We start from the raw sequence: 18,611 nt of genomic DNA on the forward strand, positions 1-18,611 counted from the left end.
GAGGGTCGTTGGGAAGACTCGGCACCACACCTCATCGGGTTGCTCCCATACCGACATGTATGACTCGAAAGCCTCGACATGGTCGGTTGGGTCGCTATCCCCTTTGTATGATATGGGCGGCAGCTTCAGTTTGGTCGGCACCGGGACTTCGAGGACATAGGCATTGAGGGGCTATCTGACCACGTGCCGAATGACACGCGGCGATCGGCTCCTCGCAACCCTAGTCCGGCTTCTCTCCCCGTGGCGGGAAGGGCTTCTTGTTGTCCGACTTTGGAGAGTCGGACTTCTTTCTTCATTTCTTTGGGGGTGGCCTCGTTGTTGCCGCGGCGACGCTGTCCTCCCGCGAGTGGGGGAAGGACTTTGGTCTGCCACTGGCACCACGGGCACCGCCGGCGTCCTTGCATGCCCAGCTCCTTGTATTACTCCGGTCAAGTTGTTCGGAGTCACTTTGTGGGCTCTGGTCACCTGTGGAAGCGCTGCCGTCACCGTCGTCGTGACAGGGGTGACCAGCGTACCACCCATCAGGTCCAGGAATAGCTTCAGTTTTGCTGCATCAACCACATGTCCCATGACAGTGACCTGGCCGGTGGGCAGCGGTGTTTCGGCTCTCTTGGCATCCCGTACTTCATCGGCTCAATCACTCGGCCGGTGGGGACTCGCCCGATCTCAGAATTAGGGAACGTCTCATCCTGGTAGAATTCAGTTTCTACACTCACAAGTTCTGGCTGTTTTGACATCTTCCTAGCTCTTTGAATGGTTTTTTTTTGTAAGGGAGGTGACTAGCTTTTAGTATCTCTTCCCACAGACGGCGCCAATTGTTCCGGGTGTAATTTCGGAGCAGATTTGTGACCACGTAAGCTTGTGGAATGATGTCGTTGCTTGACTCTTCCTTTCACTCTTTCCTGTTTAAGATGAACAAACTGAGGGCTCGGCTTGGTACCGAGCGTACTCACTCCGACGCTCAAGTCAGTAAACTTAAAAGAGATAAGTTGTATGTTACTTGGCAAAGTATATTGTAGAGAGATAAGGGAGTTTATACCAGATTAAGAGATGTTTAGGTTATATTTTGGATCGTTTTCTCAATGAGAATTGAGGAGTATTTATAGACTTTCACCTTTTGTCACGTAGTGGCCAAGTGGTAGAGCAGGTGGAAAAGACTGTTCTACCCTCGGCCGAGGGACCCATGGCAGGCCGGCTGGCCTGGATGACTCCATGCCGAGGGGACTGGATGTGAGTATGCGGATATGCCTCCCGGCTGGCTAGTTCCCTAGCCGAGACCCAAGTGACAGGCCGACAGGCTGCGTCGGTTAGGCTGTCTAATACGTTGACTTGTTGTCTTTTAGCTTTGACCTTGCTCAATATGTTGACTCGGTCAGCGGGTGCAGAATATGCCCCATCACTAGTAATAAACGAGTTGCAAGGATTGATATACCGATATCTTCAATAGCTAAGTTTTTAACCTCGCAAAAGTCATTGCTTAACCACATTATGAAAATGAATTGGTTAAACCTCCTTCTGAAAGGGATATTTTGAAGGACGTGTATTAGATATTATTTATATTTAAACAATGACATTGCTACGTATCATTATGACATGAACGAATTAGAGATTAAAATCTCTTTCCATAAGGATAAGATGAGACCTCTTCAAAATAGGAATTTTGAAAGGATATGATGGGAACATATATGGCTTCATCTTAATAACTTTGCAAAGCAACATACATTCCAATTTTGAAATGTTTTCGATTGAGTAATCAATTTCAAAACATGTGGAATTAAGTGGGAGTTTAGAAATTATCATGTGAAGACATGGAATTTAGTGGGAGCTATCATCCTTTGAATGTTTACAACTCATTACTCATTAGGAATGACGAGCTAATATCTTCTTTCACAAAGGAAGATTTGAGTTTTCAATTCTGGATGAAAATGGACTATGATGAATCCAATTACATGAAGAATTATTGGATTAGTATTAAGAAATACACATCGTATCAACATACACATAGGTTATTCATGTAAATGAAAATGGAATTGCCATTAGAAGTCATGGTCGTTCATTGAACCTAAGAGCGGTTGATCTCATGATCATTAGTAACTAATGTTTCCGCCATTAGAATAATCATGCACATGTCCAATGGTGAATCATATTCATAAGAGCATGATGATTCATTGGTAAGCCATAATAGAAACGTCATGAATTCTCAAGTAGAATCCGATGAGCGATTTCGGTGTTTGATAGAATGCTCTGTTATGTGACAAGAGGTTGCACATATTAATGAAAATCCGAGCACATGTAAGGATTTATGAGAATCCTAAGCCTTTTCAAGCTAAAAGGAGAAATAAGAAGTTTGGAAAGATACTTAGTTGAATAAGAAGTTGCTCAAAACTAATCTTTCCTAATATGCTAGGACTTGTGAGAAGTGCTAGTCTAATCATCCTGACAAATTGTTACAAGACTCTACAAAACATATACCTAGTGCATTGTGTGTGGATGGAGCACTTGATCAGTACAAGTTATATCATTCACCACAAATTCGTTCGTTATGTGATAATCGATAAAGAAGTTCTTTCAAGATGAAGAACCGAAACCAAGGTCGGGAACATTGATATGTACTTGGTAAGGTTCATGCTATGAGTGATAACATGAATGTAAAGGATAATACGATTAAGAAGTTTGAACACATGGACACGTAACATGTTAAACTTCTATTGAAATCAACAAGTGTTTACACACTTACGATATGCATCACAAGGTTGTAATCTTGTATTGACTACCCGAGTGTGATGTCGACATTTGTCGTTTGAGTTATTATTAACTCACCTTATACCTTGTTACATCCAACGGGTTGTAGAGACAATTGAACCCCGTTTAAGTGAACACGGATTAGTATTGTATTTGCCCATAGTTACTTGTATGAGGTGACGTCTCGAAGTGACTAGAGTGTGATGCGATTGATGGCAAGTTCAAGTGCCATAAAGTCATGTGAGATGACTAGTCGATCACATAGGCAGACTGTTAGGAACTTTTTGTCAGGCCTAATGACCGCTTATAGAGTTCTGGCAAATTTATATAGCCTGGTAGTGGCGAGAGCTGTGACACCCTCATTTATTGCGGAAAAGTAAACACGTAATTCTACAGAAAAACTGACAGGATATGTTTGTAATTGGTTCAACTAATTAAAAACCTGTCATTTTTAAAACTTTTCTAAACCATTCACAAACATTTCAGGAAGGAGGATGCCAACACCGCAAATGCTAACAGACTAATTTACATAACTATGCTAAAGTCAGAATAAAGTGATACAAACCAAAGAAAAAGAGGGAGACATATGTCCCTAAAATGTATGTGACATAAAAAGGGTTTAAGGGTCACAATGAAATAAAACCAGTCTAGGTCCCAAGGTTACTTTGCTCGCTAGCTCGTCCATGTACCCCATATATGCATCACCTACCTGTCATTCGCATTTTATACAAATACGAAAGCCACGATCGATGGGGAGTAACTCCGAGTTCTCCCACCACGAAATGTCATAATTAATATAACATGTAAACATAAGAATATGAATACGAATCACACATAGCCTTAGCATATAGATGCTAGACAATCGTGCTTATCATGTGAACTGCAATATAACAACACATAGTCCTAGCCAGTGAATACTAGACCGACTCATACTACACTATCATGTGAATCACATAATATCCAGGAATCCAAACTCTATCAACCATAGCCGGCTTGCATCTCACCTTCTATGATTCATAGAATCATCAAACAAGAAAGGGCAATATATCAAAGACAGGCATAAGTTCTTAGTACGGTCAATAGTCACTTTGTAACTCGAGTCTATACCACGAGGTAGCGAAGGTAATCGAACCGATATCTTGGCTCAGCGGTTACTATTAAGAAAACATGGCCAAGAGACAACACAACCCTAGCCTAAAATCTGCGCAGACCTAGACATGCGGATACACACCACCGCACCCAAGACCCATGATAAAACCACATGAGTACCCTAAGGAGTCCACCAAAGGGTTGGCTAGTACTTAAGCTGACCACTTACTCTCAAAATAAGTAACGAGGTCATGCCCCAACTTGGATATAAACCCACCAAGTCAGGAACACAGAGGCTATTAAGCAGTGAACATATACTCGTCAAAGACTATAAAAGCCTATCTATGATGAAGGCCGAAATACTCACCTAAGACCTAGTCCCAGCTTGAATACTTTAGCCCACACCACACAAGACAAGTAAGACACCCACTTAACCTTAAGAGGGCAAAAAGTCCTACTTATCAATATAAATTCTAGCATTCTATCATGTGAAAGGCTTATAATGTCTATTTACAGCATACAATCCCAACAGAATCCTCAATAAGTATTCAATACTAATTTCTAATTCTAACAATAGTAACCATATTAAAGGCTTCAGGGGAAACTAGGGCCATTTCTACAATACAAGTCACTATTAAATTCAATAAGCTATACATGTGAACAAAAGCTTGATAAATGGCCTAAAACAAGAAAAAGGCCGATTATCTAAATCATTCAACCGAATTTTTACCCGCAACCCCTGACCTGCGACAGTGCGGGTCAAATTGCGGTGACCAATCACTCAATTAATCGACATCGCATCGATCCAAAGGGACTAAGGCTCGGATTTTCGGCACAATCAACAAAACATTACAATTATCACCATAAAATTCATTTGAGCCTATTAATGACAATTTCATTTTGTAAACGATCCTAACATTATTCATTCACCTAAACACTTATCAAACAACAGGCACACATTAACTACTAATGTGACATTAATTCGTCGAGTAACTCGGAATAGTTACCTTACGCTAGCAAAGAGACAAGTAAAAACTTAAGAAAGCTTCTAAAACCCCAAAATTACTCTTCATCTTCAACCACAAATGAGTCACCTAAAATAATTATGTGAAAGGACGATATTTAGCGGATTACTTAATATAAAATACGAGACGGAAATATAATTCATTCAAAAGAATCACATTTGCACAAAATAAACTCGACCCACGGCTCAAAGGGGGCATTTGGATAGCTCCTACACGACCTCAAACGACCAACCACCACCACAAAGTGCAAAAGATGACCCAATTTTGGCCTCTCATAAACCCGATATAAGCATTCATTTTAGCCATCTAAAGCAGCCTAGTCGAGTACCATCTAGCAGACCCAAAACAACTCATTTCTACCACCCTTTCACCATCCCAGAACAGTCCGCATTCCTGCCCAAACATGTCGGACCACCCCTATTCTCGCCTGAGAAACAAAGTCAAAATAACCCTTCTTCCTATCCAAAACAGTGCCAAACCCTGCAATAGGACGAATAACACCCCACATTCTAGTGCTAGAAGAAAGAGTAAAGGACAAATGTTCCCTGCATCTATTACCCAATAAGTTTATTATTGTCAATGTAATGAACTTAAGCACTAACCTATTTCTGGTTACCTAGTGTCGCAATTGTCTAACAAAGCCATCTTTATGTCATATGTGGATATAATGTGAATTATACAAACTATATAACAAGGACTTGGCAAACTGACCATATAAGGTCAACGTTGGTGATCAGCATAGCCATGTACCTTCTTTATAAAAAAAAAGATAGTGCTTCTCACAGAAAGGCTGTAAGGTGATAATTCACGACTTTAAACAGTCCTAAAACAGACTTAGATCAACTCTAACCAGTCATATTATCTCCATTTCGACTGCCCAAAAATACTAACCAGACCGGACCAAAGATGGTACTCCAAAACAGTCCTTAAATCAACATTTTTATGACTAAAAACAATCCCGAAAATGCACAGAAAACCGTCCCACATCAGTCACTCTTACGCCCAAAAAAATCCGAAAGGCACCATTTTATCAGCAAAAACTGACTCAAAACAGTCCACTTTCTGTCTTAAAACAGTCCCGAAACTTACACCCAAATACTCTTAGCTGGGTTCCGATATGAAGCTTGGAAAACAACCCACCAAACGCAAGATAATCAACAGCTATTTTGAATATGTACTCCAACATTCATGTGACTATATATGACACTAAATAATCTTATCACCAAATATCACTTTCTGTCAACTTGGGCACTCCATTAAACGAAACTAAGTCCCCTGTCTCGCCATAAAATCGTTTAGGAGTAGAACATATAAAAGCTAGTATTATAAATAACAAATAAACATATAACCCCGAATAATAATAAAAATACTAGGATCGGTAAAAACGTGTTACCTTAAACACCCCTTATTCTTCGAATAAATGGTCCACAAGGCACGAGCCTCACCCCGGGTCTTCGAATCCTTCATAAAAGGGCAAGAAAACGGAATAAAGAAGCTAAAAGACGACACTTTTATAAGACGGCGAAAGACGAAACCACAACAAAAAGGAGATTTTCTTACCTTAAAAGGACGAGGAAAGGACGAGGAAGCTAATGGTACAAAAATTATCGAATTTGGTTGAGAATGGAGGCGGGATCTGAGGTTTGAATGATCGGAAATGGTGTTGATGATTTTGGTGGATGCTGATTGTTGTTGCTGGTGAATCGCGCAAAAAGGAAGGGAAAAGAAGGGGTAGGGACGGGGGTGTACAACAACAACAATAAAATAATAATAATAATGAGACACCAGCTAGCTTGCTAGCTTCTAATTATACGTACGTTTCTTCATCGTTAAGTAATTTCGTTCGTTTTTAAAACCGTTTCGAGTTAATAAAATCGGTTTTTAATAAAAGTTTCACTAATAAAACGAAATTAATAATAAATAAATTTAATGAGAGAAAATAAAATAAACTCAGCTAGTTAACGGAAATAATACGATATCAGCTTGAATCGGAATTATTAGCGATTTTTTTACAAAACTAACGGATATTAATAAAAATTGCTAATTTAGTGAAATAAGCTCAAAATAGCTAATTGGACGGTTTTGTTTCCAAAATCCATCTCGGGTTTACTTAAAACAACTTTCATAAGGACTCGTAAAGAAACGGAAATTATTAAATAAATAAACTCGGACTAATTTTAAATAAACTTATTAATGATTATTAAAATTAACGTATCGAATTATGATGAAATTAATTAATTAGCTAAGCATATATATATAAATCGTTAAATGATGTAATTAAATTCAAAATAGCAATTAAAAGAATTTTATCCAACTTAATAAAATACGGGGTGTTACAATCACCCCATCTTTTAAAAAGTTTCGTCCTCGAAACTTGAAAGTATAAATGGAAGGTTATGAAAATAAAACTGAAATTGGAATCGGTAACCAAAACATTTTAAAGGTTATTTATCGTAAGAATCAAAATTCTTTCAAAAGTTTCAAATAAAATTTTCCGACAGAACCAGATTCTCATCAAGGGAACGAAAGTGTTCTCGTTACGTATTCAAGAACATCACATTCCAAATCAAAGATAAGGTCAAAAGGCAAATCATTTGTATAAATCAAAAATCAAAATACCTTCAAAAACATCAATGAAGAGTTTTCAAAAATATAAGTCTCATTCATGGAACGGAATTGCTCTTGTCGTGCACACAAGAACGCTAACTTTCCAAGTCGAAGACAAATTTAAAACAAAAACTATTCGCCGACAATCGTAGAACAAGTTATCAAATGTTTCCAATAACTAGTTCTAACATCCGATCAACGTTAAAATCAAAATAAGAGAAAGGTAATCTTCTCAAATGTTCTTTTGCAAAAAGCCAAAGTAGAAATAAAGGTTTCACCTTTAAACTAAAAGGGAGTTAAATTAGGAAATATAATATTAAACTTTGACAAAGAAGTCATAAATAGATCAAGGTTAATAGAAATTGGATAAAATTTAAAGAAATTTCGGGTCTAGTAATTAAAATTACGATAAATGAGTTTATATTCAAGGAAGGAATAGGGAACTAAATCAAATTTTCATTTTCAAGTCTTCAAAAATAGGTTAGGTTTGCAGAAGTGACATAAACTTTTAAGAATGAATCGAAACTGGTAGCTTGAAAGTTTAGAAGTTGTACAAAAAGGAAAGTAACTTAGATAGCATAAAAACAAAGTATGTTAAGAGAGCTCAAACTTAAGCCACAAGAGAGCTATAATGACTTTCATAGGGTAAAAATTGAAGTCAAAATTACAAGGATGTCAAAGATAGAGTTTCACAAGATACGAGTGTCAAACTTAAAGGAGGAGCAAGATGAAGCGAGGAAAGGAGGTATGAACGGTAACGCTCATGATCAAGGAGAAAGGGAAATTAGACAACAAGGAAATGTCAGATACTCAAATCTCAAACAACAATGTCATAAGGTAACATCAATTTATGTATGGCTATCAACATCCTAAAGGTATCTCTTTCCAAAATCACATCATAAACCTTACTCCGTGTTTACTCCTAAGGTATCAACACTCAACCTAAGTCCTTCCAATATCACAACTTCTCAAAACCGGGGTTATAGGTCAACCAGAAACAACTCCACAAGCCAAATTATCCAACCAAGGTTAACACCCCACAAAAGAAAGAGAACAATCTAAAAGGCGTTAAGGGAGAATTAGCAAGGGTGAAAGGACAAGTTGGGAGGATACAAATGTAACTTCCTAGGAAGAAGAATAGAGAGTTTAGAAGAAGGATAGGCACCAAGAGATTAAGAATAAGGCGAGAAACAAAAAGAACGAGAAATATCTTCAAGGAAGTAGAAGCATTCTTCAAAGGTTGAACAAATCTTCAATCCTCAGCAAAAGGCACTAAATCTTGATCTTCTTAAAATATAAGTGTCCTTTCAATGGAACGGAGATACTTTTGGCGATCACTCAAGAACATCAATATTCCAATTCAAAGACATAAAAAAAATACATTTTTTTACACCAACAAATGATAAAACTAATTATCAGACGTCTCCAATAACAAGCTTTAACACTAATTGACGTTAAAACCAGTGAAAAACATTAAATATTTTCAAAACCTTTAGTTCAATTTTTTTTTTTTTTTATAATAAGGGTAATAACTCCATTAGCTATAGATAAGCTCACGGTCATTGATCCAAGAACACAATAATTATTAAATAACAATCAACAAACAGGTTAGTACCTAACAAAGAGCAAACACAAAGAGACTACAACATAAGATCCTAAATCTACCCATCTTACCCGTCTCTCAAGTTTATTATTTTAAGGTCAAGTTATTTATAGTGGGGTGCACAAACGTGCGTCGGGAGCAAATATGCTCTGATACCAACTGTGACACCCTCATTTATTGCGGAAAAGTAAACACGTAATTCTCTGGAAAAATCGACAGGATATGTTTGTAATTGGTTCAACTAATTAAAAACTGTCATTTTAAAACTTTTCTAAACCATTCACAAACATTTCCAGAAGGAGGATGCCAACACCTGCAAATGCTAACAGACTAATTTACATAACTATGCTAAAGCTGCGAGAATAAAGTGATACAAACCAAAGAAAAAGAGGGAGACATATGTCCCTAAAATGTATGTGACATAAAAAGGGTTTAAGGGTCACAATGAAATAAAACCAGTCTAGGTCCCAAGGTTACTTTGCTCGCTAGCTCGTCCATGTACCCCATATATGCATCACCTACCTATCATTCGCATTTTATACAAATACGAAAGCCATAGTCAGTGGGGAGTAACTCCGAGTTCTCCCAGCCACGAAATGTCATAATTAATATAACATGTAAACATAAGAATATGAATACGAATCACACATAGCCTTAGCATATAGATGCTAGACAATCGTGCTTATCATGTGAACTACAATATAACAACACATAGTCCTAGCCAGTGAATACTAGACCGACTCATACTACACTATCATGTGAATCACATAATATCCAGGAATCCAAACTCTATCAACCATAGCCGGCTTGCATCTCACCTTCTATGATTCATAGAATCATCAAACAAGAAAGGGCAATATATCAAAGACAGGCATAAGTTCTTAGTACGGTCAATAGTCACTTTGTAACTCGAGTCTATACCACGAGGTAGGGAAGGTAATCGAACCGGTATCTTGGCTCAGCGGTTACTATTAAGAAAACATGGCCAAGAGACAACACAACCCTAGCCTAAAATCTGCGCAGACCTAGACATGCGGATACACACCACCGCACCCAAGACCCATGATAAAACCACATGAGTACCCTAAGAAGTCCACCAAAGGGTTGGCTAGTACTTAAGCTGACCACTTACTCTCAAAATAAGTAACGAGGTCATGCCCCAACTTGGATATAAACCCACCAAGTCAGGAACACAGAGGCTATTAAGCAGTGAACATATACTCGTCAAAGACTATAAAGGCCTATCTATGATGAAGGCCGAAATACTCACCTAGGGCCTAGTCCCAGCTAGTCCCAGCTTGAATACTTTAACATATGTCTCCCTCTTTTTCTTTGGTTTGTATCACTTTATTCTCGCAGCTTTAGCATAGTTATGTAAATTAGTCTGTTAGCATTTGCAGGTGTTGGCATCCTCCTTCTGGAAATGTTTGTGAATGGTTTAGAAAAGTTTTAAAAATGACAGGTTTTTAATTAGTTGAACCAATTACAAACATATCCTGTCAGTTTTTCTGTAGAATTACGTGTTTACTTTTCCGCAATAAATGAGGGTGTCACAGTGAAATAAAACCAGTCTAGGTCCCAAGGTTACTTTGCTCGCTAGCTCGTCCATGTACCCCATATATGCATCACCTACCTGTCATTCGCATTTTATACAAATACGAAAGCCACAGTCAGTGGGGAGTAACTCCGAGTTCTCCCAGCCACGAAATGTCATAATTAATATAACATGTAAACATAAGAATATAAATACGAATCACACATAGCCTTAGCATATAGATGCTAAACAATCGTGCTTATCATGTGAACTACAATATAACAACACATAGTCCTAGCCAGTGAATATTAGACCGACTCATACTACACTATCATGTGAATCACATAATATCCAGGAATCCAAACTCTATCAACCATAGCCGGCTTGCATCTCACCTTCTATGATTCATAGAATCATCAAACAAGAAAGGGCAATATATCAAAGACAGGCATAAGTTCTTAGTACGGTCAATAGTCACTTTGTAACTCGAGTCTATACCACGAGGTAGGGAAGGTAATCGAACCGGTATCTTGGCTCAGCGGTTACTATTAAGAAAACATGGCCAAGAGACAACACAACCCTAGCCTAAAATCTGCGCAGACCTAGACATGCGGATACACACCACCGCACCCAAGACCCATGATAAAACCACATGAGTACCCTAAGGAGTCCACCAAAGGGTTGGCTAGTACTTAAGCTGACCACTTACTCTCAAAATAAGTAACGAGGTCATGCCCCAACTTGGATATAAACCCACCAAGTCAGGAACACAGAGGCTATTAAGCAGTGAACATATACTCGTCAAAGACTATAAAGGCCTATCTATGATGAAGGCCGAAATACTCACCTAGGGCCTAGTCCCAGCTAGTCCCAGCTTGAATACTTTAACATATGTCTCCCTCTTTTTCTTTGGTTTGTATCACTTTATTCTCGCAGCTTTAGCATAGTTATGTAAATTAGTCTGTTAGCATTTGCAGGTGTTGGCATCCTCCTTCTGGAAATGTTTGTGAATGGTTTAGAAAAGTTTTAAAAATGACAGGTTTTTAATTAGTTGAACCAATTACAAACATATCCTGTCAGTTTTTCTGTAGAATTACGTGTTTACTTTTCCGCAATAAATGAGGGTGTCACAGTGAAATAAAACCAGTCTAGGTCCCAAGGTTACTTTGCTCGCTAGCTCGTCCATGTACCCCATATATGCATCACCTACCTGTCATTCGCATTTTATACAAATACGAAAGCCACAGTCAGTGGGGAGTAACTCCGAGTTCTCCCAGCCACGAAATGTCATAATTAATATAACATGTAAACATAAGAATATAAATACGAATCACACATAGCCTTAGCATATAGATGCTAAACAATCGTGCTTATCATGTGAACTACAATATAACAACACATAGTCCTAGCCAGTGAATATTAGACCGACTCATACTACACTATCATGTGAATCACATAATATCCAGGAATCCAAACTCTATCAACCATAGCCGGCTTGCATCTCACCTTCTATGATTCATAGAATCATCAAACAAGAAAGGGCAATATATCAAAGACAGGCATAAGTTCTTAGTACGGTCAATAGTCACTTTGTAACTCGAGTCTATACCACGAGGTAGGGAAAGTAATCGAACCGGTATCTTGGCTCAGCGGTTACTATTAAGAAAACATGGCCAAGAGACAACACAACCCTAGCCTAAAATCTGCGCAGACCTAGACATGCGGATACACACCACCGCACCCAAGACCCATGATAAAACCACATGAGTACCCTAAGGAGTCCACCAAAGGGTTGGCTAGTACTTAAGCTGACCACTTACTCTCAAAATAAGTAACGAGGTCATGCCCCAACTTGGATATAAACCCACCAAGTCAGGAACACAGAGGCTATTAAGCAGTGAACATATACTCGTCAAAGACTATAAAAGCCTATCTATGATGAAGGCCGAAATACTCACCTAGGACCTAGTCCCAGCTAGTCCCAGCTTGAATACTTTAGCCCACACCACACAAGACAAGTAAGACACCCACTTAACCTTAAGAGGGCAAAAAGTCCTACTTATCAATATAAATTCTAGCATTCTATCATGTGAAAGGCTTATAATGTCTATTTACAGCATACAATCCCAACAGAATCCTCAATAAGTATTCAATACTAATTTCTAATTCTAACAATAGTAACCATATTAAAGGCTTCAGGGGAAACTAGGGCCATTTCTACAATACAAGTCACAATTAAATTCAATAAGCTATACATGTGAACAAAAGCTTGATAAATGGCCTAGAACAAGAACAACGCCGATTATCTAAATCATTCAACCGAATTTTTACCCGCAACCCTGACCTGCGGCAGTGCGGGTCAAATTGCGGCTGACCAATCACTCAATTAACTGACATCGCATCAGTCAAAGGGACTAAGGCTCAGTTTTCGGCACAATCAACAAAACATTACAATTATCACCATAAAATTCATTTGAGCCTATTAATTACAATTTCATTTTGTAAACGATCCTAACATTATTCATTCACCTAAACACTTATCAAACAACAGGCACACATTAACTACTAATGTGACATTAATTCGTCGAGTAACTCGGAATAGTTACCTTACGCTAGCAAAGAGACAAGTAAAAACTTGAGAAAGCTTCTAAAACCCCAAAATTACTCTTCATCTTCAACCACAAATGAGTCACCTAAAATAATTATGTGAAAGGACGATATTTAGCGGATTACTTAATATAAAATACGAGACGGAAATATAATTCATTCAAAAGAATCACATTTGCACAAAATAAACTCGACCCACGGCTCAAAGGGGGCATTTGGATAGCTCCTACACGACCTCAAACGACCAGCCACCACCACAGTGCAAGACAGCCCAATTTTGGCCTCTCATAAACCCGATCTAAGCATTCATTTTAGCCATCTAAAGCAGCCTAGTCGAGTACCATCTAGCAGACCCAAAACAACTCATTTCTACCACCCTTTCACCATCCCAGAACAGTCCGCATTCCTGCCCAAACATGTCAGACCAGCCCCTATTCTGCCCAGAAACAAAGTCAAAAATAACCCCTTCTTCCTATCCAAAACAGTGCCAAACCCTGCAATAGGACGAATAACACCCCACATTCTAGTGCTAGAAGAAAGAGTAAAGGACAAATGTTCCCTGCATCTATTACCCAATAAGTTTATTATTGTCAATGTAATGAACTTAAGCACTAACCTATTTCTGGTTACCTAGTGTCGCAATTGTCTAACAAAGCCATCTTTATGTCATATGTGGATATAATGTGAATTATACAAACTATATAACAAGGACTTGGCAAACTGACCATATAAGGTCAACGTTGGTGATCAGCATAGCCATGTACCTTCTTTATAAAAAAAAGATAGTGCTTCTCACAGAAAGGCTGTAAGGTGATAATTCACGACTTTAAACAGTCCTAAAACAGACTTAGATCAACTCTAACCAGTCATATTATCTCCATTTCGACTGCCCAAAAATACTAACCAGACCGGACCAAAGATGGTACTCCAAAACAGTCCTTAAATCAACATTTTTATGACTAAAAACAATCCCGAAAATGCACAGAAAACCGTCCCACATCAGTCACTCTTACGCCCCAAAAACAGTCCCGAAAGGCACCATTTTATCAGCAAAAACTGACTCAAAACAGTCCACTTTCCGTCTTAAAACAGTCCCGAAACTTACACCCAAATACTCTTAGCTGGGTTCCGATATGAAGCTTGGAAAACAACCCACCAAACGCAAGATAATCAACAGCTATTTTGAATATGTACTCCAACATTCATGTGACTATATATGACACTAAATAATCTTATCACCAAATATCACTTTCTGTCAACTTGGGCACTCCATTAAACGAAACTAAGTCCCCTGTCTCGCCATAAAATCGTTTAGGAGTAGAACATATAAAAGCTAGTATTATAAATAACAAATAAACATATAACCCCGAATAATAATAAAAATACTAGGATCGGTAAAAACGTGTTACCTTAAACACCCCTTATTCTTCGAATAAATGGTCCACAAGGCACGAGCCTCACCCCGGGTCTTCGAATCCTTCATAAAAGGGCAAGAAAACGGAATAAAGAAGCTAAAAGACGACACTTTTATAAGACGGCGAAAGACGAAACCACAACAAAAAGGAGATTTTCTTACCTTAAAAGGACGAGGAAAGGACGAGGAAGCTAATGGTACAAAAATTATCGAATTTGGTTGAGAATGGAGGCGGGATCTGAGGTTTGAATGATCGGAAATGGTGTTGATGATTTTGGTGGATCTTTGATTGTTATTCTTGGTGAATCGCGCAAAAAAGGAAGGAAAAGAAGGGGTAGGGACGGGGGTGTACAACAACAACAATAAAATAATAATAATAATAATGATGAGACACCAGCTAGCTTGCTAGCTTCTAATTATACGTACGTTTCTTCATCGTTAAGTAATTTCGTTCGTTTTTAAAACCGTTTCGAGTTAATAAAATCGGTTTTTAATAAAAGTTTCAGTAATAAAACGAAATTAATAATAAATAAATTTAATGAGTAAAAATAAAATAAACTCAGCTAGTTAACGGAAATAATACGATATCAGCTTGAATCGGAATTATTAGCGATTTTTTTACAAAACTAACGGATATTAATAAAAATTGCTAATTTAGTGAAATAAGCTCAAAATAGCTAATTGGACGGTTTTGTTTCCAAAATCCATCTCGGGTTTACTTAAAACAACTTTCATAAGGACTCGTAAAGAAACGGAAATTATTAAATAAATAAACTCGGACTAATTTTAAATAAACTTATTAATGATTATTAAAATTAACGTATCGAATTATGATGAAATTAATTAATTAGCTAAGCATATATATATATAAATCGTTAAATGATGTAATTAAATTCAAAATAGCAATTAAAAGAATTTTATCCAACTTAATAAAATACGGGGTGTTACAAGAGCTGCTATAGTATTCAAATGAGTCGATTCTTTTGACTAAAGACTATTCGCCTAAGATGGCACAGTTTCAGATTAACTTTGATTTGTGTTACTACGACCTTCGTAAATGGGGTCAAATGGGCATATTTTTGGTTATGATGGCTGTGGCTAGTTGAAGGGATGAGTGCGATAGGAATTGTCCACCCCTAGTCAGGGTTATAACAATATCTCAGGGCCACTCGAGGAGTAATGAACTGGAAATGCGTGGCCACACTCGGAATGTATCCATGGTGGATAAATCCGGTCAATCGATTATTCTCGGATCGAGGAAACCACTCTCGATGTGATCACTTGCAAGTACGACCTGAAAGACACCTTGCATTGAGTGGGAGATAGTAATAGGACAAGAGAATTGGTGACGCACACTTGTCGAGGACAAGTGGGAGATTGTTGGAATATATGTCCTCCGACAATAATGCGATCACAACTGTTGACCATGATGATCACATGTTTAAGTCTCATTATAAAGAATACAATTGGGAAGTAATATTTTACTGTCAACTGGTCCACACATATCGGTAATGATTGGCTGACTAGAGTTTGACATTACTGTCGTGCGACGGTGGTGATCAGTTGATCCCCTAGGTCATACCTAAAGGGCAACACTCTTAATTGATCAATTAATTGATCGTATAACGTTACGAGTCAATTAATTTATTTAAAATTGACGGACGATTTTAAATGTAATATTTACGTATCTCATTGAAATTTAATTAAATGAGATACGGTCTGAGTAATCGAATTGTATCATTACTCAGATGAAATTATTGTGTAAGGAAACAATTGAATTTGAATGAATTATTATAAATACAATTTATTGTGATTTATAATTGGTAAAATATTTTGGTACTAGTAATTGCGAATTACTGAGTCGATTTTTGTATATGACGTATTTTATTAATACGTTGATTTTTAATATGTTAAAAATAAATAACAAATTTATGTAACATATGACATGTGACATAAGACAATTTGACATTTTGACAAAGATAATATGGAGTCCATATTATCTATGAGTACCGAAATTAAGGGAGAATTAGGATAATATTGTGTTTATTATTTGAGTGGTAAACATGATGATTACCCTAATTGACTAGCCATGCATACCTAGTGTCCATTGTGAAGAGCAACTAGAGCATGCATTGGCTCCCTCTACCCCCCCTCTTTCACCCGGTTTTTGGAGAGGAAAAACCACTTTGGTTTTTCCTCTTATTTTACCTATTATACCTAAAAATGTAATTGTTGCATTATGCATTCATTATTCATCATAAAAATATTTTAGAGAGATAAAATATTTTCTTCTTTCTCTCCTTTCTCCTAACCGGTTTTAGGAGATCAAACCAAATTATTTTGGGTCAATTTTTCCTACAAAATTAATATTGTCTAGTATACATAATATTAATTTTATTAAGGGGTCTTTGTTCATCCATTGAGGAAAGCACAAGAACAAGAGAGAAGGAGATCTCTCTTGTGCCCTAATAAACCGAAAATCCAATGTAAAATAAAGATTTCTTCTTTATATTGTTTATAGTTTGCATGCATAAGATCACCAATTAATTTTATGATTAAATTAACCTAATATATATATGAATATGTTGAGTATATAGATCTACTTTTCCTTCAGTAGTACCATCGAGATAGGAGAAGAGTTCAAGACCGTTTATAATAGCACGGACTTGAAACCTCCATTGACGGAAGGTAATTGTGTCTTTCAATTGGATACAATTGGCAAAGGTGACCAAGGTAAGGGGATTTGTGGGTTCAGCATGATTGGCGAGTTGGAGTTATTGTAGCACAAACATGGTGGTCGGATTAAAAGACAGAAATTAATAACTCGAGGATAAAGAAGGATGGACGTTTTAGGTTGAGGTGAGGATCAATATTCAATAGGAACATGTGCTAATTCTTTGCTATTGTTTGTTGCACGGTTGACTCCGTCTCGCCATTGACGGGTTTGACATTTATATCCTTAATATGTAGTTGCTGAATTTGAATCACCCCTTAATTCGGCAACCAATCCGCGCATGAGTTTGCCTTACGATAAATGTGTTGTACCTAGACGGACCATGCATGGAGTATCACGAATGAAGGCTGGGGAAATTAGATCAAGTGCGAATGAGCTGTAGTATGGAGTCTATTCTAGATACAAAACCGCCCTAGAAATCTCGGGCTCGCCTAATGCATTTGATCCCAGCTAGGGCTAGTACCCTATCATTGGGATAATGATATTTGATTGCATCTTATTATTACGTGCGTGAGGCGCATATTGTCATTGTCATAACTCATAACTAAGCAACTTGTTGTTAATAGATTAAAGAATTCTTAAGATTTGGATTATTACATTCACCCTCCCCACGTTTTATTGCCGACTTCCATTGAAATAGTCTCCTCCAGCACGTAGAAATTAAACTCATTTTCTTTCATATTTATTTTGTGGCGGAATGATTCAAATTAATAATAATAATAATAATAATAATAATAATAATAATACTAAATACTTAACAATCATAGAGAGATTTAATATGTGGATTTGTATAAACCCTTAAGAATCACACATCCCACTACTCTGCCTTGTTGAATGTTCCTCATCATCACAAAGCACCATCTATCCTATTTAGACAACGAGTCTTCATACTATCATATCAACATTTCAAGGCTTTGTTTGGTCAACAAGTTTCTTCCACCTCTTCTTTCAAGCCATTCTAGCAGGTACATACACGTTTCTCATCCGGACTTGCTCAATTTCTTTGCATAATAACTACTCTTGCAATATAGTCCATATGTATTCCAGTCAATAGTTATCATTTTTTTTTTTTTTTTACACATATTAATCAATAATTATCATTTCTATTTGTAGCTAGTAATTATTCTTTACAAAGTGACCATGTGCAAGTGGTATATTTATGGTCCAATATTATCATTATAATAATAATAATTATTATTATTATTTCCTTAATATTTCTACCGAATTCAATTGATAACCAATAAATGGGACGGAGG

General features: G+C 37.3%; 1 long non-coding RNA gene across 6 annotated transcripts; it reads right to left on the reverse strand.

Annotated features, from left to right (window-relative positions):
* Positions 1-3,295: 3,295 nt before the first annotated feature.
* Positions 3,296-14,893, reverse strand: LOC141639415 (uncharacterized). 6 transcript variants are annotated; one of them, XR_012542519.1, is made up of 5 exons: positions 14,784-14,893; positions 14,617-14,684; positions 13,207-13,293; positions 4,839-4,925; positions 3,296-3,451 (listed from the first exon to the last, which is right to left on the reverse strand). It is a non-coding gene; the product is annotated as an uncharacterized LOC141639415 (long non-coding RNA). The 6 variants fall into 6 exon arrangements; XR_012542521.1 differs by lacking the exons at positions 13,207-13,293; positions 14,617-14,684; positions 14,784-14,893 and adding exons at positions 6,250-6,317; positions 6,417-6,596; XR_012542520.1 differs by lacking the exons at positions 3,296-3,451; positions 4,839-4,925 and adding an exon at positions 9,387-9,588.
* Positions 14,894-18,611: the final 3,718 nt, after the last annotated feature.

This window comes from Silene latifolia, unplaced genomic scaffold (genome assembly GCF_048544455.1).
Source record: "Silene latifolia isolate original U9 population unplaced genomic scaffold, ASM4854445v1 scaffold_381, whole genome shotgun sequence".
Lineage (NCBI taxonomy): Eukaryota > Viridiplantae > Streptophyta > Magnoliopsida > Caryophyllales > Caryophyllaceae > Silene > Silene latifolia.